We start from the raw sequence: 23,831 nt of genomic DNA, 5'->3' as shown, positions 1-23,831 counted from the left end.
GCTTGGACTCCCAGTCTTATGTGCAGAGTGATCCTTTCCTCCTTTGAGGCTCTATGGATGGAACAAAGATGGAGGGAAGTCAGCCTGTCTCCAGTCTCCCTTCCCTTTTTCATCTCTCATACCTACCCTCCACCTTCCTAGAAGGTGGAAATGAGCCAAAAGTACTTTTATTCAGATCGGAAAGACAGATTTGGGTTATCTTCCCTTCAGCTAACTTCACTAACTTGATAAGAATGTCTTGATTCTTCTTTGGGGACAAATCACCAGGGCTGCTATAGCCTCTGGTCAAAGTCTATATTTAGAGTAGGTTTGGGATCTTACAGCCCTTTGTGGTGGTGACTTTGGTTATGTCCATAAACATGCTCTCATATATGAGGAATGGAGCTTCTCTCCAGTGGGAGGGCACATCTAAGACAGGATCTCTGCAGATGGATGGAATTGGATACAAATATGTTTTGTCTGCATGTACCACATGTGTGTACATGTTGTGCACCACATGTGTGCAGTGCTAGCACAGGACATCAAATCCTCTGTAACTAGAGTTGCAGATGATTGTAAGCTGGCATCCATGCTGGGAACCCAGCTGGATCTTCTGCAAGAGCAACAGATGCTGCTAACCGCTGAGCTACCATAACCACTGCTAAGTAGTTATAAGATAATATTTTATACTGACATGTTTATTCTATTCTATTATATATGTTGATTGTATGTAGCCTTCATTATCATCTCCCCTTTCCTTACTTACTATTTCTCTTCCTCTTCTGAAATGGTTTCCTTTCTACATTGAGGGTGCATATGTGTGTAAAACCTAGGATTCATGTATGAGAGAAAACATGATCACATGATATTTGTTTTTTTGGGTTTGGCTTATTTTACTTAGTATGTTGATTTCCAGTTCCACCTGTTTCCCAGTGAGTGATATAATTTCATTGTTCTGTATAGAAGAGTCAATTGCCATCACACACACACATAAGTCCCATAGTAACATGCTTTACATTTTCTTTTTCTATTCATCTGTGGATAGACCCCTGGGCTGATTCAGAACTTGGCTATTATACTGTGGTCTTTTTTATGTTGTCATTGTCCACCAGTATTCTTAGGGTCTAGGAGAAGCCTAAGGACTGCTCTTAACTTCAGCATAACTGAAGCGAATCAACTTGCATAAGATGAGAAAAAAAACAAAACAAAAATCAAACAGAACAAAACAAAAACAACAACAATAACAATAACGGCGACAAAAAAATCAGTACCAAGCAATGGAAGGCTGGATTATCCAAACTGCTTGCACTGTTGGAACTCAGAGAAATGCTCCAGGCATGGGAGTTGCTAGCTATGGTTTCTAGAAGAAGGTGGACATGAGCTTCCCCTTGGAGAATCTGTGAGGGCAGAGTAGGTGGACTGGGATGGGAGGGTAAGGTGTTAGGGGTGGGCAAGGGGGTTGAGTGGGGGCTAGGGAACTAGGTTAGGAATCAGCCTGCCAACAAATAGCCAGTGCTCCTTTGGGGGCCGTCATAGAGCAGGCAGAGAAGCTAACAATGAGCACAAAACAGGAAGCAAGTGGGAGTGTATGGGGCGCATGGCAGCAGTGGTGTGTTTAAGAAGGCTTCTGTGGTTTAGTGAATATTCTTGCACAACCTAAGCTTTCAGAGAAGCTAGCAGTTTAGCAATAACCTTGATGAGCTTGCTGAGGAGGCTCCCAGCTTCCTCCTGGGTGGATTGTCTTTTTCTGATTTATTGGGGCAACCATGATGATGATCACAGACATGATGATGGAGTTTTTCGTAGCTCTTCTCTATGTACAGGTTCTGAACAATCAGAATGCATGTGGCCCAGTGTGGGAGCTAGTACCTGAGCTGACCTAGGTGCTGCCTGTTAGTTCTGCATCACGGTCAGTGTGAGTGGGTGTAGGGGGAAGGTTTGGGATATAGATATTAGAGAATTGAGGTTAAAAATTCTTTTAAACCAGAAATTGGATCTTGTTTAAAAATGTTTTGATATATATATATGTATTTGTGTGTGTGTGTGTGTGTGTGTGTGTGTGTGTGTGTAAGTCAGAGGACAACTTGCAGGCATCCATTCTTTCCTTCCACTTTGTGAGTCCTGGGAATCAGTCTCAGGTCATCAGCCTTGGTGGCAGTCACCTTTACTGACTGAGCCATCTCACCCTTTGAAGAAGTGAGTTTACTATATTCTTATTTTTTTCTTTTATCACATATTTATATATTTTTACTAATATCAGAGCTATACTGAAGATGTCTGACTGGGCAGTCTTGCTCATAATTAGTAATATTTTTTCTCATTTTGTGGCTTACAGTAGACTGTAGAGAGGCCAAATTATACATTCGAAATTATGCAATGAGTCAAAGGAGAAACAATAGTTCTTTTGTCCCTTGGATGGTAGGTAGCTCCTGTTTTCATCCTGCTAACAGATTTTCTGAATTCATATCTTTTAGTGTTGGTTGAAAATTGGGAAAGAGCTAGAGAGTAAAGAGAAAATCCCAGTGCAGTGCACTGAATGTCACAATCTTCAGCTAATAGCTAAGTATGTGACTTCAGGTCTCCCAAAGACCTGATGCCCTGGTAGGCTTTGACAAAGTCTCTCACAGGTTCAACATCTTACCAGTGAGTAGAAGGCTAAACTCTTGTTGTAGGTCTATTGCAAAGCAGTCATGGCCCTAGGGGCAAACTTATTCTTCTGGAATGTTCTTCCTTGGAGATAGGTATTACTCAGGTTGGGAGAAATATCCCTAGGGGCCTAGGTCTGAGATCACATGCTATCTATTTGTATCAAAGTTGCAGGGAAAAAGATATATTATTTATAGCTCTGCCCCTCCCCCTGTCCCATGCATTGTACAGATGACCAGAGTTCAGATCATGAGCATTAGGTCAGCAGAGGTGACTGTTTTCCCTCAAGTGGGTCTCTCCTTCTATGCCTTCCGGTACTGAAGTGGATATTTGTGCACTCCATCTGAGTTCTGTGACTATGTGCTGCAAAGATCAGTGTCTTTCATAGGGGTAGGAGCTGCTGGGACATCTCACAGGTCTCTAACCTTAAGGTGTGCAGGAGCTTCCTAGCCTTTGTCACTAGTGAGACATCTGGCATCTGGTCACTATGAGTCAAAACTTCTCCACTTTATGGTCCTTAACAATTTGAATCATCCATGGAGAGGCCTTGCCTTGGACTGCTCCTCCCACCCACAGTGTCCCTGAGTGCCTACTGATAGTCTCTTGTGTGGAGGTAATTGGTGTCCCCATTATCTTGACTCTGTTTTCTTTTACTTCCTCATTTCCTAAGAGTTGTCTCCTTGACATGAGAAATACTGACTTCCATTTATACAACTTTTGGGCAAACTTATATATCACAGGGGTCTAGTGTTCTATCAGGGGAAAGTTGATCTGGTAACACCCAACCAAGAACCTGTGTTCTGTGCTTTAGTATGGTTTGCACATGCCCAGAAAATGTCTCACACACTGGCATCTTGAGCTTTACTCTCATAGTATTGAGAAGGAATGGTCTTAGAAGGAGTGGTCTTTTAAGATGGGGGATTTAGGTGGGAAGTTATATGCCCATAACTTCCTTATGAAGGGATTAATGCTGGTCTTCAGGTAGAGTTGGGTCTACAGGAGTCTGTTGGTTTCTGAGGAAGAGTGAGCCTCGCCCCTCCCAACTCCTTTGCTTCCTTTTATGTTCTGTAATCTTTTGCTTGTGTGTGTGTGTGTGTGTGTGTGTGTGTGTGTGTGTGTGTGTCTACATGCATCCACATACAATATATCTGCACGAATGTGGGCACATTTGTTTATAAGTACATGTATACGTAAGTGCACATGCATGTGGAGGCCTGAGAATCATCAACCATTGCTCTTCAACCTTATTCAAATAGATAGGGTCTCTCAATCAAGCCCAGAGCCTGTTGATATAGTTAACCTTGCCAGTCCACTTGCTCTGGGAGTCCCTTTTGTTCTCTTAAGACTGGAATGACAGGTGGGCCACCATACCTACCTGGCATTTATACAAGTTCTGATGTAAACTCTTGTCCTTGGGTTTGTGTAGCATGTACTTAACCCCTAAGCCATCTCATCAGTCCTATATGATGCCTGTGACTTCTTTCTTATGTGTAGTCCTACACTGTAATGGTATCCTTCATGAAGCCTGCACTAAAAGCTAATGTTAGCACTATACTCTTCAACCTCTAGAACTATGAGTTAAACAATCTTAGCTTTGTTATGTACTGAGCTACAGGTGTTTTGTTACAGCAGCATACAATGAGCCAAGACCATATCCAAATCCCTAGACAATGATAGCAGAATTAAGATTTGGAACCAGACCATCTAAGTTCAAGGTCAAACTGTATTATGAATCAGTATTGGTGAGCATTAGCTAAGCCTGGAAAGTCACCCAGACCTTTGGGAGATTCCATTTTCTCATTTTAAAATGAGAATGATAATTCTTGTCTCCCTAGGTTTTCTGTAAGGATCAAAGATGTTGACTGTTTGAAGCAGTACTTTCAAACCACACAAACTGACCCTGAATCCAGGAGAATTAGGTTCTGTTGAATAGCAGGCATCTGCTGAGGGTGATGGAGAAGGAAGTGAATGGAGGGGCCTGCCTGGCTTGAGACACATCTCCAGGGGGATGGGCTGGTGCTGAGCTCTGGCCTTTCATTGCAGGCTGCCTCCCTTCATGTGCAAGAATTTCTGTAAGGATCAGCGAGACCGAGCAGTGGTATACACGCAGTGGAGACAGAAGGTGGTGAATGATCTGTGCAGATGGCAGTGTGGTATGGCCAAGGATGGCTTTTAAGAAGGAAATGCTCAGTGTATTCTTGGGCACATCCTATACCTGCATTTAATCTTATTTCTGAGAAAGGTAAAGTTACTCCACTCTCAGAAAGTGCCAGAGGGGAGCCATCTCCTGGGTTGGCTCAAGACTGTGTCCCAGGTGGCATTTCATTTAGGCTTGGCTTGGGCCAAAGTCTACTTTATCGAGCTCCCTTTCCTTCCTTGTTCAAAGAGACATGAAATGCATTTGAGGTCTATTAACACTCATTCATCATGAACCGTGTGGCAGGAATTTTTTTTTTTTAAATCCAAGAGCTATTTCCTTCCTCAGGAGTGTGAGGTCCACCCTGAAAGTGGCTTACTTTCTGCCCTTGTCACTGTCTGTGACCTGGATGATTATCTTCTCCTTTCTGTACCCACATCTTCAGCCCTAAAACATGATGTCCTTTCCATCTTAAAACTCCAAGCCAAGCAAAACTCCCCTAACCACTCAGCCTCCAAAAATGAAAAAAGCCCTTTGAAAATAGGAAATTGCTTTTTATTAGGTGTGAAAACTAACAAAAAAGCACCCACCATCTCCAAAGTCCCAAGAGTTGCCATGAACTGCTGACCCCATTCTATTAGGTCAGCAAAAAGCCTCCCCAAGCCACCAACCAAGCAAAATCAGGAGTTGACTTGTGCCACAAATAGACTTGCCCTAGAGATGTTTCCACATCCTCGGGAGGGTGCCAGTATCACCTTGGGGGCATGTCCTTAGTAAAGGACATTCATTTGTAGACTCATAAAGTATGATGTTAGGGACCTTGAAGGAGAAAAGCATAATCATATGCTTTAGGAAACAGGCAAATGCAGCCCAGAAAAGCAGCCCAAGTTAATGTAGGCCATTGGGAGATTTGGGATTGGTACTTGATACTTGACAGCAATGGTCTTTCTATCAAGTCCCTGGAGGGCAGCCTCACCTAGCTCCTACTTAAGGCTCTCAACTTTAAGGCTCCCAAATGTGTGTTCTTAGAAAAAGACTGCTGTTTTAGGATGTATGATAAATATTCCTGCTGCTAGGGCTAGCATTTTGTACCATTCACCAAATCTTCCATGTGCTCCCCAGCAAGGTGGAGGTCATACCAGAGCTGGCTAATGGACTCCCAGCAGAAATGAAGGGGAAAACAGAGCTTGTGTTAACTCACAGAGACTATTATGCTTACTGTGACCTAACACAGATCACCTGGGTCTATGCAGCAGCCATCTTAGCAAGCTCACCTCAGAAAAGCTGAGTGTTGAAGGTGGGATAACATCTCACCCAAGGGGGGATGTTTTTCTCTCTCAACAGGGAGACAGGGTAGTTAGCCCTGGTGCAGTCTCTGCTTTCTGCAGTCTTTGGAATCTGGTCGTGAAGGTGCATCTATGGGAGACAGTTGCATGCTCTTGCGCAGTAGACTTAACCTCTCATTCCTTACCTATTCATCCACTGTGTGGCTAAAGCAACAATGACTCTGTTTTTGTCTTGTGGAGTTTAGATGAGATGCATATGGAAAACTTAATCTCAGTGTCTAATACAGAATGAAACTTTAACATGGAATGAAACTTGAGCTCCTATAACTCTATAAAAGACATCAGACTAGGCTTTTAAGATGTTGGAGGAACAACCTTGTCCTAAATCTTCAAGACATTTGTCACATCTTACACCACAGTAACTTAGTTGCACAGCTGTGGAAGTCACAGTTCATAAGCAGGAAAATATGTGTCCCTCGTGCACCATACTTGGGGACACTACATCAGGGAACCTCAAGTTCCAGCATCTTTGCCCCGGCTTCTGGAGTCTCCTGGGTAAGTGCTGCAGGGTTCCTCTCAGAGAAATAGATTTGACTATGGTTTTTGCACTCAGAGGCTGCTGCTGTGTCCCCGGTTGTGCGACAGCCAGAGTGAATATAAGTTTTCAGCATACCTTAGGGCCATGATTGAAACTAATGAGCACTCTTCCTTGGGAAGAGAACACATCTTACAAGGGGAAAATAATAAAACACTACATAAAAGTCTGGTTCCAAATAAATGGATCACATACTTTGGCTCTAACAACTGCCTAGAGAAATATTTATTTATTAAAAAAAAATCAAGTGTTCTACTACTGTGAGCTGGCACTGACTGGGGAGGGCGGGTGCAGGAAGGCAGGCCTAGGATGGCCATAGAGTGTCACTTGCTTGGTGGCTTATTGTCTAGCTTTGTCCTACTCTCTTATTCCTGAGTAGGGACTCTTAGGGATTTTTCCAGGAAAGAAGGGGAAAGTACCATGAGAAGTGTCCTAAACTTTAAGTTGTGGAGCCAAGATTAAAGTGTGTATACCCCCCCCTTTGTTTGTTTGTTCCTTCTTTCTCAGTTCAATCCCCATTTAAAAGAAGCAGCTTGAACAAGCAGTGAGTCCTCTATTCCGATTCACGTGGGGTACTTTTTGAAGATGGTGGCATTTTGAGACAGGCGATGCTACAGAATCCAGCTGGCCCTCAAATGATAACTCTCCTGCCTCAGCCTCTTAAGTGCTAGGATTACATGCACCATTGGCTGGACAATTAAAGAAAAAGATTTGTTTTATTATTATTAATTACGTGTATGTATGTTTGTATATGTTCATTCTGGCACCTGAGGAGGTCAGAGTCTTCAGATCCATCCCACTTGGACTGGGGTGACAGGTGGTAAGGGCAGCATAACATGGGTTTTGGCAAAGAGAAGTTGGGTTTTCTGCAAGGGCAGCCATAATTCTTAACCTTTGAGTCACCTCTCCAACCTCCTGGGTGATTTTTATTTTTAAAACAAAGATAGGGGCTGGGAAGTCAACTGCTCTCTACTCTAAAGTTGATTCTTGTCATGTATTTGTTGTAGTGTTAACACAATGACTAGTATCCCTGGCCATGAGCTAAGCCTAACTCCAGTATTCCTACCTCAATTTCTCCCTGAGAATTTTTGTTGTTTAGACCAAAAAAAATTCTTTAAAAGAAGTTGCTAGACAATATGTTTGAGATGGGAAAGGTGTCTTAATAATCGATCAACTAATAGTATTTTGTACTTTTTGGGGTACTTTGGCATGATTTCCTGAACATCTCTGTGAGATGTATTGAATAGAAGTTTTAATCCTGACTTTTCAGAAAGATGTGAAACAGGCAGAACCTCAGAACATAAGAAAACTACAGAAAAATCAGGACCCAAACCTTTTGCAATGCTCCCAAGTCTATAGGGACTCTTCCAGAACCTTGAGAGACCTATGGTTGGTTTTAACATCTGCTATGCAGAGGGGTCACTGACCACTCGTTGTTGCTAGACTTCAATTCTTAGTTATAGACCAACACAGGTAAATGCCTGTCTAGGTCAGTTCCAGTCCCCCCATGATTCTTTCTTCCCTGTAAAGAAGATGTCAGGGGTTTTCATGTAGAGACAGGTAAGGGTAGGAGGGATTGCTTTCATGTCTACTGCCATCCAGTGTCTGCCTTCTCAGTTCTTCTGAGGTTCTTAGACTTAGCTGTGGGCAGAAGGCTGCATAAGGGCAGGAACCCTGCATTTGCATGTTGAGTGCCTGCTGAATCTAACCCACTGGAGTTGGGTAGGTGAAAGATACCAGCTGGAGTGTGTATTGTTTAGAAAGAGAGAAAGGAAAATGTGTTGCTTTGTCTGGGAGACCCAAATACAAAAAGGTTAAGTTTGCTCAGAGGAAACTCAGAGTCAAACCAAGTCCTATGACCATCATCATCCTGTAGGGGCAGCAAACACTGTGGGATTTAATTTTTGTCACCTTAATGGAGACTAACATTTATCTGGCTGACAAGTTTTTCTTTCCTGGATCAACTCGGGCCTTTGGAAAATACTGAGATAGTACAACAAAGGCTAAGGCCTTTCAAAGAAGATTGCCTGCTTTAGATTTCTCATTAATTCTTTGGGAATTTTTATTCATTCTCCTACTCCAACTTTCCTCAGATCCACTCCCATTTCTCTACCCACCCAACTTTTTGCTCCCCTCCCCCCAAACACCTCAATGGGTCTAGTTTGTGTTGGCCTGCTTTTAATATCAAACTGCTACCTGGTAAATTTAAAGTAAAGTAAAGTTTAATTTAAAGTATCCCCAAAGATATCATTAGAAAGGCTTGTTCTTTTGTCTTACGTGGTATACTAGAGTCAGTAACAGGATATACTGTATTCAGGTAATGAGAGAGAGAGAGAGAGAGAGAGAGAGAGAGAGAGAGAGAGAGAGAGAGAGAGAGAGAGAGAGAGGAAGAGAGGGTCTAGAATAGATGTAATAATTGTTTCATATTACTATGACAAAATACTTAAGGCAACCAACTTACAAAGCAAACTTTTTCTTTTTCTTTTTCTTTGGGCCAAATTTGGAATTTCAAAGGCACAGTATTGTGGTGAGGGAGGCCTGTGGCAATATACCATCATGGAAATGCACAAAGTAGCAAAATGACTGCTTCTCAAGCTAGAAAGTTAGAAGACAGGCAAGGTTTCATAATTCCTTTCAAGGACAATACCTCCCCACCCCATGATGTAAGTACCTCCTTTGAAAGGTTCATAATGGTTCATAATACCTCCCAGTAGTGCTACCCCAAGACCAAACCTTTAAATACAGATCTTTGGGCACTCAGCCATATTCAGATTCTCCAGCAGAGTCTGGGGGTCCCCGACAGGAACCCTGGCCTCAGCTGTACCTGCTGCGTGAACTTGGATATTGTCTCTTCTCCAAGCCTTAACTTACCTAACTGTAAAAGGGGGACATTGGAGAAACACTGTTGGATTTCTAAAAAGACATTTATTTCAGTACAAACTCTTTGAGACTGCTCTGATCATTCACAGGTATTTCTGACTGTTCATCCTCAGGGGTTGCCCTTTTGAGCTTAGCTTATTCTAAGAACAAGGGGACCCAGGCCATTCTTCCTAGGCAGGTCTAAAATGGCATAGGTTCTTCTTCTGTGCATCTGATGACAATATAAAATAAAGTGTGAAGGGTACTAAGATCCCTGCTCCCTGATTGAGTGCACTATGATCCAGCAGTTCTCAACATGTGGTTCACAACCCCTTTGGGGTCAAATGACTCTTTGGATTCGCCTAAGATCAATGGAAAACACAGATTGACATTATAATTCATAATAGTAGCAAAATTATAGTTATGAAGTAGCAACAAAAATAATTTAATGGTTGGGGGTTACCACAACACGAGGAACTGTATTAAAGGGTCACAGCATCAGGAAGGTTGAGAACCACTGGTGTCATCAGTTGCTTTATGCTTCTGCTGTTGTAACTTGCCAGCCATGATGGACTGTACCCTAGAACTGTCAGAATACACCCTGCTCCCATTGGTTGCTTTTGTCAAGATATTTCATTGTAGATGACCATAGAGAACTCAAGACACACCCAGAACCTTTTACTTTTCCATATTCTTGTGAATCTAAATTCATTCAAGTGGGCAATAAAGATTAAACATCACATTTTATTGGTCATGAAGCCCACATGCACTGTCTTGGTTTTCTCCTTTAAAAGCCTACCTGCATTAGCTTATGCATGGTCTTGCATTGAAACAAGCAGAGCCTTTTTCATACCCAGTATGAGTGACTGGAGAGAAGGTGTCTAGAGATGGATCTTTCTGCAGCATTGCCCTTACATGCTGGGTTCAATTTCTTTCAGAGGGAGAAAGAAACATCCAAGGTACCCATGCTCTCAGTCATTTTCTGACCTGAGACCCAGACTGAAGGTGGGATTAGAAGAGGCTTCTGGGGAATAGATGGAGGCAGGGTGACAGGGAGAGGTAGCTGGAAGGAGATCTGCATACCTTCATCATTCAAATGACAAAGCTACCAAGGCCTGAAGGATAGCCTGGCTGGTTTTGCTGTGCTTGCTAACTACAGTCCATGATCGTCCTCAAGGGTTCATGATACATCTCTCTGCCTTCTAGGAGGACACTGATGTTTATATAATGAAAACTAACTATTGTAATGATCTTATTTGAACTTGACAATTTAATTTAAAGAGGTCAGGGCTGTCCTACATACTGTTGTTCACCGCGTGGCACACGGATAAACATTAATATTTTTGTCCTGAATTTGTCAGTCTATGATGTCCACTAGGGTCACTATGTATAATAAATAAATTTATCCTATTTAAGGTAAAATTTCAATTTCAACATCTAGTTTTCTAGTTGCATATGGATTGAGTTCCATGTAGGAACTAATGGCTGCCCTATGCACAATGCAGAAAAACAAAACCACAATCTTTGTACAACATTTGATTGGACATAATCTGTCTACATTGTTTGGCTTAAAACCCTGACCCCGCACCACATGCTTGCTATGTGCTCTTGGATTAGTTACTTAGTCTTTCAGTGTTTCATATCCCTCAATTATCAAATAAGACTGCCATCATCACTACCTGGTAAAATTGTTAGGTTCAGATAAAATAATTATAATAGTTTTAATTGTCAATGTTACACAACCTAGGATCACCTGGGAAGAGAGTCTCAGTGAGGGTTTCTCTAGATTAGTTTGGCTTGCCAGCCTGTCTTTGTGACATTGCCTTGAATCCACTAACTGATGTGGGAAGACCCAGCCCACTGTGGGCAGCACTATCCTGTGAACTTGGGTCTTTGGGTCTATAGAGTAGAGAAGATGAGCTAAGTAGCGAGCATGCATGCTTTCATTCTTCTTGGTCTTAACTGTGGGTGTGCTGTGACTATTGTAAGCCCCTGCTGCTGGGACTTCTCTGTTACGATGGACTTTGCCCTGGGTCTGTGAGCCCAACCAAACCCTTTCCCCACTAAGTTGCTCTTAGTCAGGAGATTCTCTGTTTCGGTCTCTATCTCTATCTTTATCTCCATCTCTATCTCTATCTAATATCACAGTAACAGAACTACAATAATAATTCACATAAAAGGAGTGGCAGAGTACTGTGGGAAGTCATCTGTCTTAAATCCCTCCTCCTCCTACCAGAGATGGCTCTGGTAGCAAGCATGAGGGTTGAAAGCAGGAGGAGCAGGGTTGAGAGAGAGTTAAACCATTTTGCCTTACGGGCTTTGTTGGGTCAAGGTCCTTTGAGTACGTGCGGTGACTTGGATCTGCTGTTTCTGACCTAGAGGACACTATGATTCGCTTACCTTTTCTAAAAGAACAGAAACTTCCCTGGTTGTGGGCTCCCAGCCAAGGGTGAACACGCATTGACCTTCTCCAATTCTCCCCCGCTTTTTTTTTTCTTTCCCACACTGAAAGCATAGTTCCTTTAAAAAGGAAGTTTGTTTTCCCTGTCTTGGAAATGTCAGGCTCCCCAGAGGGCTGGAGGGTGGATGGGTCTCAGTCAAATGTCTCTTCCTCTGATGCAGTGGGCGTCCCCCCTGCTCTGGTGGATGACATCAGCTGAGCCGTAATCAAAGTGCTTAGGTTTGACTCACTGAACACTGTGAGAACTGACTTCCAGGGCAGTGGTGTGAGGTGTGGGGGAGGCAGAGGAAATGGCCCTGGCATGTGAATAACTTCCTGACTTGACTCAGTTTCAATTGTGACCAGGCGTTCCCGAGCTTTCCGTGAGCATCTGTGTGTTGCCTCGGAACTCTTTGAATTAATTCTTTGCAGATTTATGGTGAATTTGAACACTGTAAGTCTGCCTTGGGTTTTCTAGGGTCACTGCATAAGGGCTGGAGAGAAGTAGCATGCTCCAAGAGGAAGCCAGAGGGTTAGAGGATACTGTCTAATGTGTCCAGATACTGGTCTCTGCGTTGTACACTTTTTTTCTATAGAAGAACTGGTAGATTTTGGTAGCTGGAGCTCACTCGTGGGAGCTAGAAGACAGTGTCTGGGCCTACAGGAGCCACATGTAGTCTTAAGAGTTAATGTTGACTTGATCCAAGAGGCAGAGAGCTGTCAGCTGTTCCCAGAGTCTCAGCCATCTAGTCTCCCTTGTAATTATAACTTATTGTTCCACCGACTTCCTTTTCCATTGGACAGAGTCTCAAGGGTGGACCTGTCTCAGGGCAGGGCTTCCAGTGGCAGCCCTAGACAGTGCTCAAACACGTGCATTGGGATTTTCCCAGAGTATCTCCTTGGAAGTTGTCAAAGAGCCAAGCCCAGCCCAGCCCAGCCAAAGTGTGAGCTGTCTATCATGCAGGAACTTTTCCCTATAAAGCACAGTAGCTGAACCCCTCAACCATCACCTGGGACCCCTAAGGCTCTACCCTGATTTCTGGTATGTGCAGAGATCTCTGACACCCTATGTGTTAGGTATATTTCTTTGTACACACTGATTTTTTTGATAATAATTTGACATAATTTCTAGATTCCAGCAAGTTGGTACAAAGTATGGAAGACCTCTTTTAGTAGCTTTACCAGCTAGTACATGTTTCTTCTGTTTGCCCCCCCCCCCACCTAATTTGAAAAAAATGGTGAAATACACATAACATAAAACTAACTCCCATAGCTGTGTTCAAGTACAGTGGTACTAAGTGCATTTGTGGTATTTCAGTACTATCTATCTCCATACATCTCCATTTTTGGAGAACTAAAACTGGACCCATTAGACAATGGCTCCCCACTTCCTCCACCTTCCAGTCCCGTGGCAATTATGTTCTGTTATTACCCATTGATGCTAACCTCCTTTGCTTATTTTTTCTGTTATCTCTCTGTCCCCTCTTCCCGCACATTTTTTTTAACCTTGGAGAATAAGTTGAAGAAATTCATTCCTGTATACCTTAAGTGCATTTCCCAAGAGCATCAATGTCCCCTTACACAGTTACAGTTCAGTTAGTTGTGTGTGTGTGTGTGTGTGTGTGTGTGTGTTTGTGTATACAGATGCCTGTGTCTGCTAGAAGAGACACTCTTCTACTACAGTGGTCCCCACTATAGCTAGAGTTACAGGAAATTGTGATCTGCCTGATGTGCATCCTGGGAAGGAAGCTCAACTCCTCTGCAAGAGCACTCTCAACTGCTGAACAATCTCTTCAGGTCCAAGAGACCAGTTTTAAAACAACTGTATATTTTTGTCAATTCTTTGAGAAGTTCCTATAATATAATCTTGATCACATCCACCCCTCACCCCTCTCTCCAGCTCTTCTAGTTCATGCCCTTCTCCCTTCTCCACATTCTGTTCTGTATTTCTCTCTGAGAAGAGACTGAAATGAACATAAAACCAAGCATCCAGAATGCCTGAGTTCTTACCCAAACGATGTTCTTTCTGTCTGTCTCTGTCTCTGTCTTCCTCTCTGTTTCTTTTCTCTCTCTCTCTATACTTGTTTTTCTGAGACAGAGTCTCATGTAGCCTAGGCTTAGTCTCAGACATGTAGCTGAGGATGACTGTTTATTTTTGATCCTCCATCTTTTATCCACTAGGTCCTAAGATTACAGGTTATGTTCCTGTTAGAGCCTGCTTTTGTCATTCCACAGAAAGTCACAGGCTTCTGCACATTTTCAATTGTAGTTAGTTAATATTCCATCCCATCTCTCATCACCCTTCCCCACTTGGACCTTCCTACCAATTATTATCCCCCCTCTATGTCTATATTACATATGTTTTATTACCCTCCCCACATTCCCTCCTTTGAAACCTCTTCTTCCCTCTCATGGGCACTTTTCTAGTTTCCTGATCTCCCCACATACTCATTCCTACATAAATGCACATAAATAAAAATTAGAAGCTAGGATTCAGATATGAGATAGAATAACTTTATTCACTTACTTCACTTAATATATTGTTTTCCAGCTGCATTCATTTTCTTTAAGGTTGAACATAATTTCATTGTATACATACTGTGGTTCCATTACACATCTTTTGATGAGTATCTAGGCTGTTCTCTTTTCTTGTTGTAACTAAGACTGCAGTAAGGCTATGTGAGGATTCTGAGGTAGGGAACAGAGCCTGGAATGGTTTGGATGAGAAAGGCTTCTGTAGGCACATTTGAATGCTTGCTCTGAAGTTGTTTGAACTGTTTGAGAAGGATTAGGAGGTGTGGACTTGTTGGAGGAGGTGTGTCATTGGGGATGGGCTTTGAGGTTTCAAAAGCTCAAGCTGTTTCCAGTTTGCTCTCTTCCTCTACTATGTTCTTGTTGTCTCAAGATGTGGGCTCACAGTTACCACTTCAGTGCCATCCTGCCCACCGCCATGCTTCCTGCCATGGTAATCATGGACTCATCCTCTGAAATAGTTTAAGTCCTCATTAAAATACTTTCTTCTATAAGTGCTTTGGTCATGATGTCTCTTTACAGTAATAGTAAAGTGAATAAGAGAGAGCCCTTTGGGCACATGTACAGGAATACCCATTATTCCTTTCTTGAGGCAGATTTTGTGTGTGTGTGTGTGTGTGTGTGTGTGTGTGTGTGTGTGTGTGTGTATGTGTGCACATGTGCAAAATCCAAACAAATTCTAACACATAATTAAATGTAACCTGTGTATCCAGATGTTTAGGGATGAGTCCAAATGAGATAAAGTACAAGGAAAAATTTTTCTCCTAGCTGTGGAAATAAGACATAAACATAAAAAGTAAGAAAAAAGTCAGCAAATGATTTAAAAAGAGAATATTGATCGATTAAATCTCAGTCTTCTGGAGAAAGTAATTTCGAATACTTTTGAAATAACCATCATAAAATTATAAACCCAATATTAACATAATTGCCCAGACTTTATTTTTAGGTTGTCTCAATTTCCTGGATAATTATAAAGTTGTTTGGAGGTCTTGAGAAAATTGCTGGTAAAATTTTGATTGGATTTGATTTTTCATTACTTTCATTAAGCAGAGTATGAAACAAGGAACTATTCTTTGATTTAGAAGATGGAGCCTTGAATTTCAGAAGCACAGAAAGCTTTCTCCAAAGCTCACTTGTAATCTGCATTTAAAAGATTCATAGAAGACTATGTCCTGGTTATTTTTGTCACCCCACACTTCTCAGCCAAAATGCCAGGTGCATGCTGGGTACTTCTTATGCATTGTAAGATGAAGACCAATATGCTGTCTTGGCTTAGGAGTGTGAGCTTGAATTCATTTCCCAGGGTGAGGGGTAAGAGCTTTAGATTCTTCATCTTTACTTGCATCATGACCTTGACCGTCATCTCTTCACCCTCACCATCATCTTCACCCTCATCATCATCATAACTTCATCCCTCACACCTCTCTTCAGCTCTTCCCAGTTCCTACCCTTCTCCCCTCCTCACATTGTGTTCTTCACCTTCCTCATCATCTTCATGTTCATTGTCATCTCTTCCATCATCTCTTCATTTCACTGTTACTTCTCATTCTCCTTCCATCTTTAGTTCCATCTTCACTTTTCTGTCCAAGAGAAAAAGTAAGTGAAATCTAGATATCTGTTTACTTTGACACTCCGTCATTATGCGGTGGGAGTGTGAACAAGGGACAAATGTTCAGAAGGTGGTGTGTACATCCATCCTCTGACTATGATGTCTGTGCTGAGTGTCATGGCCATCCACATAACTGGGCTGGATCTCTTAAGTTGTACAAATTGGTCTATGTTATTTTAAAGTGAATATGATCCAAAATATGGGACAGTTGTGGTGTGGGGCTAATTAAGACAACTTGATGGGTACTGAGAGGTCACTGGATGGCTGTCTAGAAAAGAGATGTTGAATGACAGGGTCTCAATTATGGACTCCAAAGATGAAGAGTTATGAATGAAGGGTAAATAAAAAGACTGATTCTGAATGAATGTGAGCATCAGGCTGACAAACTACAGTAGGTGTATGTATATAGACTTGAACATATGGGCACAGGATGGATTTGACACATTAGAATCCTATACATATCTACTTGCAGTGATCAAGAGGCTGTATTGTAGAACTGTAGTATTTATATCTTTAAAATACTAGAGAACCTCTGAGCCAAAGACACTGTTGACATTGTCATCTTCTAGGCTTTGTCAGGTATATACTACTCTACCCTCAACATGTATACAGGAATGACTACCCTGGGTAAGACATTTGCTCTCATCCAGAACTCATAAACTCAGGAAGCTAAAGGTCACAGACTTGAACTGTAAGAATGATATCCCACACTGCGGTTACCAGCAACTGACTTCTTAACTTCCATCCTCATTCCCTGGGATCATATCATCCACATGAGTCTTGAACTTCCCTCCTGACTTGGTACTGCATCCAGCATTGTTTTACTCACTCATCTGGTTATATGTACCATGTGCCTTTGAGCCACCAGGGGCTACCACAATCTGAGCCTCATGCCTGCTTCTCCTCTTCTATTTCATTCATCTTATAGCCCAACAATGAAATTCACTGGTCCTAAACTACTTCCTTGCCCTTCATCCTTGGGCTAGCTCAGCTTCTTTGTCACCTATGTTAAATTCCTGTTCAATTACAACCCTTGCAAATGCCCTATCCATCTCTCACATTATCATTTTCTCTTGGCCAAACTGATGGTCATATCATGCCCAACCCTTTGCTTGTTTCACACCTCTATCCATGCTTGTTGTTGAAGGAAAATGTACTCAAACTGGCTGGTCTTCAAAATCCTTACCTTGAATCTGAAATGAACTTTAAAAAATGCTGCTAAGTAATTTTTTATTTCACCCTTGGTCACTTCCTGCTTTCTCCCTTCAAAGTCTATCTTAAACACTCTAAATTCCAAACACTCTTTCCCTCTCAGCTTACTTTTAAGTTGAATTTTATTAAAGTCAGATATGCGTATTGTTTTGCAGTCAGCAAACAATGTAAGATATGCAACAAGAAAACCAGTGGTTCTTTGCAAAAATTATTTTTATTTTAAATTATGTGTAGGAGTGTGTATGTTTGTGTATCTTTCTCTCTCTCTCTCTCCCTCTCTCTTTCTCTCTCTCACACACACACAGACACACACACATACACATGAAGCACACATGCACACATGCATGCACATGCACATGTACATGTGAGTTTAGTGCCCACAGAGGCCAAAAGGGGGCAACAGATCTCTTGGAGCTCATGATAAAGGTCGTGTAAGTTGCTTAATATATGTATTAGAAATCCAAATCAGGTTTTCTACAAGAACAGTGCATGTTCTTAACTGCTGAGCTTCAGCCTTTCTTCCTGATAGTTTTTCTTTGTAACTGTGTCTAAGCCTGATGCACTTTCACAGGAAACATGATAGAAACTCTATTATCTGTTTATGTTAAGTCAGGTATTCCATCACTATATTTTTTAATTTGAGGACCACCTTCGACAATATCCTTCTCTGTCACAGGCTAGACAAGTTTGTCTAATCAGCATTGCTACCTGCGGGATTCATTCTTATTTTATGGATTTCTCACTCTTGTTACCCAAATCCCATACCTTCCTCATTCTTGCTTAACTAGTCTGTATTTCCTGGATAAGTTAACTAGGAAGACAATTCTGCAAGTATGATGGATATCTAAAATCTTAGTTTTCCCATATGCTTGGCTGATAGTTTAGCTAGGTATAGAATCCAAGCTTGGCATAAATTTCTCTCTCAGATTTTGATAGGTTTGCAATTATATTTTCTACATAACAGTATTGTTAAGAATTTTAATGCCATTGATGTCAGATGCCAGTTCTCTTCATTTTAAATTCTGGTTCCGGAATCCTGCACAGATGAGTATAGAATTTCCAACATTTGCTTATAACAATCTAAGAGCATTTGCAATTTTAAACAGGAATACTGTTCAGTTTATATGTATGTGGCTCTAGACATAATACCAATGACTATGATATCAACTATTCATTAGCAATTAAGTGAACATTGAATTGGAAATAATCTTTGTTTCTATACAATGCTTAGTCAGATATAATTGAAAGAGAAATTAAATAAAATTTGTGTTATAATTTAAATTACAACTTACAATTTTGACATTTAGTTTTATAAAACATTTTGGAAGGAGTGCTTTTTGAATCATATAGAAATAAACATTTCAGTTTTGAAATCTTCTTTGATGGAAGCACAGTATAATTTTTACAATATATTTTACACACATGCGTGTTTTATCTACATGTATGTATGTGTACCACAAGCATGCAGTGCAGTGGTGCCAGAAGAAGGCACTGAATCCCTAAAACTGGAATTACAGTTGGCTGAAGGCTATCCTGTGGACTCTGGAAAGCACACTTGGATTCTCTGCAAGAGCAGCTACTGTTCTTAACTGTTGAGCCATGTCTTCAGTCCCTTCATTATTTATTTTAAAACGTTGATAAATTTATTTCTCATTTAAAAAACCCAATTGCTGTCACTAGTCTGCAAAACACACATTTCTCCACTTTTATTTTATTTTATTTTATTTTATTTTATTTTATTTTATTTTATTTTATTTACTTATTCACTTCATATCCCACTCACTGCCCTCTTCTGGTCACCCCTTCCCACAATTCTTCCTTTACTGCTTCCCACCTCTACTTCTCCTGTAGGTGGGTAGGTAGGGCCCCCCTTGGTTTCCCACTACAGACTCTGACATTTGGCCTTTTCTGTCTGGATGGGAAACAGGCGGCAGAGAGCGGCCAGTATTCTCTGATCGATTAGTTGGAGCTAACCACTGCCAGGCGGGCTGCTGCGGTCCAGCACACACCCCAGCTGAGCAAAGATGGTGAGTTGGAACAGCGCCATTGCTGCGGGCATGTGCGGTGCCCTCTTCATCCGGTATTGCACCTACTTTGACCGCAAAAGGCGGAATAACCTTAACTTCAAGAACAGGCTTTGAGAACGAAGACAAATTCTCAACTATTCTCACAAAAATTTTTGCTAAGATTAGAGGAAGAAACAGAAAGCTTGCAGAGTAGATATGTTATAATTAGAAACAATGTAGGACTTTATTATGGATGTAAACATGGGTAGCCCAGTTTCAGGAAATCGGATGATGGCAATAGCAGTCATATTCAGCCACTGTTGACTCAGTAATATCAAATCCTGGTTTTACTTACAGTCTTCAGTTTGTAATTGTGGGCTTACATTCATCAAGGTGAGAGGAGGCCCAATATAACAGTTAGTGTGATTCGCAGCTTTCAAATGTTTAAGCACATTGTACATTGGGCCCATTTAGACTCCTGCCTTGGCACACATTAGGTCTTGGTCATAGTGTGAGGTTCAAATGTAAAACTGAAGGCTGCTGAGATTAACACCCACACTTTTGATTGTTTCCTCATCTTTCTTTCCCTTCACCCTTATGTGGATCAGGGAGGCAGATTGCATAGCTAACGGCTAGGATTTCTGTCCTTACACTCCACTGCTGAGATAGAAGATAACAAGGACACCTACATACTGCAGCCCACCGGTGAAGTAGAACATTCCAGTGCCCCCAAGAAGGGAATGGCGAAAGGCTGAGCTCCCTGAGGCGGAGGACTTGTAGAGGTGACTTTTCTTTTTCCTAGAGATCTATCTTGTAGGTCATGAGGTGTTTTTAAGAGTGAAACATGAGTTAAGCTTGGAGGATAAGTAGTAAGCACTCTTTGTTCTGAGAAGGCATAGAAACATCTAGTCTGGGAACGCAGTTATAAGTAGGGTGTGAAGGTATATATACATACATACATATATATACATATACATACATACATACACACACACACACACACACACACACACACACACACACACACACACACATATATATATATATATATATATATGAGACAAGAGAAAAAGAACAGCAGAGGAGAGACGATGAGTCTGGAGGAATTGGAAATTGGAAGGTGTGTTGGAGAAAAGGGCGGAATGCAGTGGATAAAATAGGGAGGGCCTCAGCTGATGCAGGAGCCTGGGAAAAACACTATTCTCAGGTTACGTGGGGAGCATGTGGGAGAGGGAGGATGAGGGAGACGTTGGAAAATAGAGATTTCATGGGTGATTGTGAATTGTTATAATTGGTTTCAATCAGGCAAAACAAAGCAGATGATTAAGACGGTGTCCACTTATGAGAAATCTGCATTTTAGTATCTGGATATCTCCACAGCAAGCCGAAAGCAGGCACACTACCCACCTCACAGCCAGATTCTTGCTCCAAAGACATTTTTAAGAGCCAATTTTCTGAGTGTCTTTGCTTAGCTATAAAGAAAGCAAAGGGCAGCAGGAAGGGTGAGGGCCAGGAAAATTTGAGATGATTTTTCCCCTTGTTATATAATGAAACTTAAAAAAAATGAGATAAGACCATCAGTCAATCAGTTTCTTTGATTCTGAGCCAAGTCAAGATATTCTCAGTTCTGTTTGCTCATTTTTAAAGTGTTTACTGTGAGCAAATTCTCATCTGCTTAGCTCCTCCTCCTGGAAAGATATTTATGCTCACAAGAAAATCTATCACCGGTCAAAAAATATCTTGTGAGGTTGAGAAGGTAAGCAGTATTTATGAAAATGAATACTTTAGGGCCAAGTAGTAGTTGTTTAGGCTTTTAATCCCATTACTTGGGAGGCAGAGGCAGGTGGCCCTCTGTGAGTTCTAGGACAGCAGGGTCTACAGAATCAGCTCCAGGACAGCCAGGACTTTATAGAGAGACCTTGTCTCACAAAGCAAAGCAAAGCAAAGCAAAGCAAAGCAAAGCAAAGCAAAGCAAAGCAAAGCAAAGCAAAGCAAAGAAGCAAAGCAAAGCAAAGCAAAGCAAAGCAAAGCAAAGCAAAAAGCAAAGCAAAGCAAAGCAAAGCAAAGCAAAGCAAAGCAACAAAGCAAAACCAAATAAAACACACTTAAAAATCCATGAACTTTATCTCCAGTAACGTCTCCTAGCCCTAATGAAGCTGTTGGGGAATGTTTGCAGAGGAAGTTGTAGTCCCGAATTCTCTTCCTTCATACAACACAGTGCAGCCTTGGACTGACCTTGTTAATGAAAGGCATCAGGCAACACACACCTACACCCCTCTCTAGTGAGACATAGGCACCCCTGTATCCCGGGGTCTAACTCAGCTTTCTTTCCAGACGTGTCGTTCTGGCCGACTCCCTCTGCTCAACTGCTATGTTCCATTTAGCCCATTATCTGAGATCCACTTATTTACCTATTCAACTCTACCAAGCATTCATTTATGCCCAACAGGAAAGTTGGTCAGCTGTAGTCCATTGGTTACACATTTTATTTTTGCCTTTGATCTTAGAGTCCGTGTTTCCACATTCTATAAGTTATATCCCTACTCTTTTACTGATGTTGCTGAGGTCAGAGGTCACCTTTGGGAATTCTTTTCTCCTTCCACCATTTGGCTGCCAGAGATTGAACTCAGGCTATGAGTTTTGTAAAGGTAAAAGTACCTTTCCCTGATGAGCCATCTTGTCAGCCCAAATTTTAACACATCTGCACTCATGAAGCTTCTGTATTTGTGCTATAAACTTATCTGTGTATTTGACAAATAGTGTTACTTATCATTGTAATGTCAGATAGAATAACTTTGCCACCTTAATAAATACCCTCCTTGCCCCCCTCCTCTTTAGACTTCCCTCTTTACCTTGAACATTCTGAAATAATCACACACTGATTTTTAAACAACCTTTATGTTTTATCTTTTATGAGATGCCATATGGTTAGTATTTAAAGATTTTGTTTATTTTAAAGTATGAGTTTATGTATGCATAGGGTGTATATGATTGCAGTACCCACAGCTGCCAGAAGAGGGCACCCTATGAGTTAAAGATGATTGTGAACCCCCTGGCATGGGTGCTGGGAAATGAACTCTGGTTCTTCGTAAGACCAATACAGGTTTTTAACTGCTGGGCCTTCTTTCCTGCCCTAGATGTCATATAGTTGGAACTGTGCAGCAATAAGTGTCTTCAATCACTTGGAAGCAACATTTGTCAGCAACAACTTGGTATTCATTTTTTTCTCTGCTGTTTGTAATCACTGAATTTTTTTTAAATTTTAATTTTTAATATATTTGTATGTTTGCATATGCATGTATGTTCACCACATGTGTTCCATACCCATCAAGTCCAGAAAAGGACATTAGATTCTTTGAATTAAGTCACAGACAGTTGTGAGCTGCCCGTGGGTATTGGGGACCAAACCATGGTCCTGTGTAAGAACAGCCACTGAGCCATCTCTCCCAAACCCTGTGATCATTCTTTTCAGGACAGCTGTGAGCTTTTTCTCCTAAACCTAGTGCACATTCTTTTCATGTTATTTATTTATTTATTTATTTATTTATTTATTTATTTATTTATTTAGGTTTGACTTTTGAAGACAATATTTCTCTGTGCAGCTCTGGCTGCCTGGAACTCACTCTGTAGACCAGACTGGTTTCAAACTCAGAGAGATTCTCCTGACCCTGCTTCCTGAGGGTTGGGACTCAAGGCGTGTGCTTCTTTTTCTGTTCTTATCAGACCTTTTGAAGATCGGCTTGTGTCTGTCTCTAAATTAGTGGAGGTGTCTGAGTGACGATCTGGAACAGTTAGTGTCACTGATAGAAGGACATAGCATTACGGTCCCCCTGGAGGGGACAGGCTTGGCACAGCATGCATTGACAAAGAAGTGAGGATGTTCATTGTCTGTTGGGAAGCTGACAGGGGTGATAGAAAAGCATAGGCCTTTTGAGGTTCATGAGAAGACATGGCAGGGCAGGCTAAAGCCTGCATTGGCAGGCTTTGAGGCAGAGAGGTTGTTCTGGTTGTCTGGTTTCTGTCCCTGAGCTGATGTAAGGTAGGGGAAATACTTGTTGGTAGGGAAGAATTAGATGAAGGAAGGAGGCAATTGTGAGTTGGTTTTAGAGCAAAGATAGACTCTCCGATCTTTGGGAGGAGTTACCTAGCCCTTGGAAAGACAGTCCATCCTCTCAAAGATGCAAAAGTATAAAATAAACAATTTATAAAATACATCTGGAGACCAGCAGTATGGCTTAGTAGGTGAAGGTACTTGCCAGCAAGCCTGACAATCTGAATTTGTTCCCTAGCACCATTCAGTTGGAGACATAGGTGCTGGCTAGGAATTGAATTAGGAGCTACTGGTAGGCTGCAACACAGGCAACTTCTTAACTCTGTTCTAGGTAGAGAGCTGCAGGAGAATGGATGAGGCATGGTCTCTTCAGGCTGTGGTATCTGGCCCTTTAAGAGTGTCCACAGTTTTCAAGGGCAAGCTTGTGTTCTAACACAGGAGGTAAAGGATCAATGCATACATAGTATTGCCTCCAGTCA

General features: G+C 41.6%; 1 long non-coding RNA gene across 1 annotated transcript in view; it reads left to right on the top strand.

Annotated features, from left to right (window-relative positions):
• The window catches only part of LOC134481982 (uncharacterized), a 37,476-nt gene extending 14,676 nt beyond the window's left edge, over positions 1-22,800 (top strand). The window contains exon 3 of the long non-coding RNA XR_010057939.1: positions 19,223-22,800. This is a non-coding gene — a long non-coding RNA (uncharacterized LOC134481982). The remainder of the gene's footprint in view (positions 1-19,222) is intronic.
• Positions 22,801-23,831: the final 1,031 nt, after the last annotated feature.

This window comes from Rattus norvegicus, chromosome 15, assembly GCF_036323735.1.
Source record: "Rattus norvegicus strain BN/NHsdMcwi chromosome 15, GRCr8, whole genome shotgun sequence".
In the NCBI taxonomy this organism is placed as follows: Eukaryota; Metazoa; Chordata; class Mammalia; order Rodentia; family Muridae; genus Rattus; species Rattus norvegicus.
This window is presented reverse-complemented; position numbering and strand designations above follow the sequence as displayed.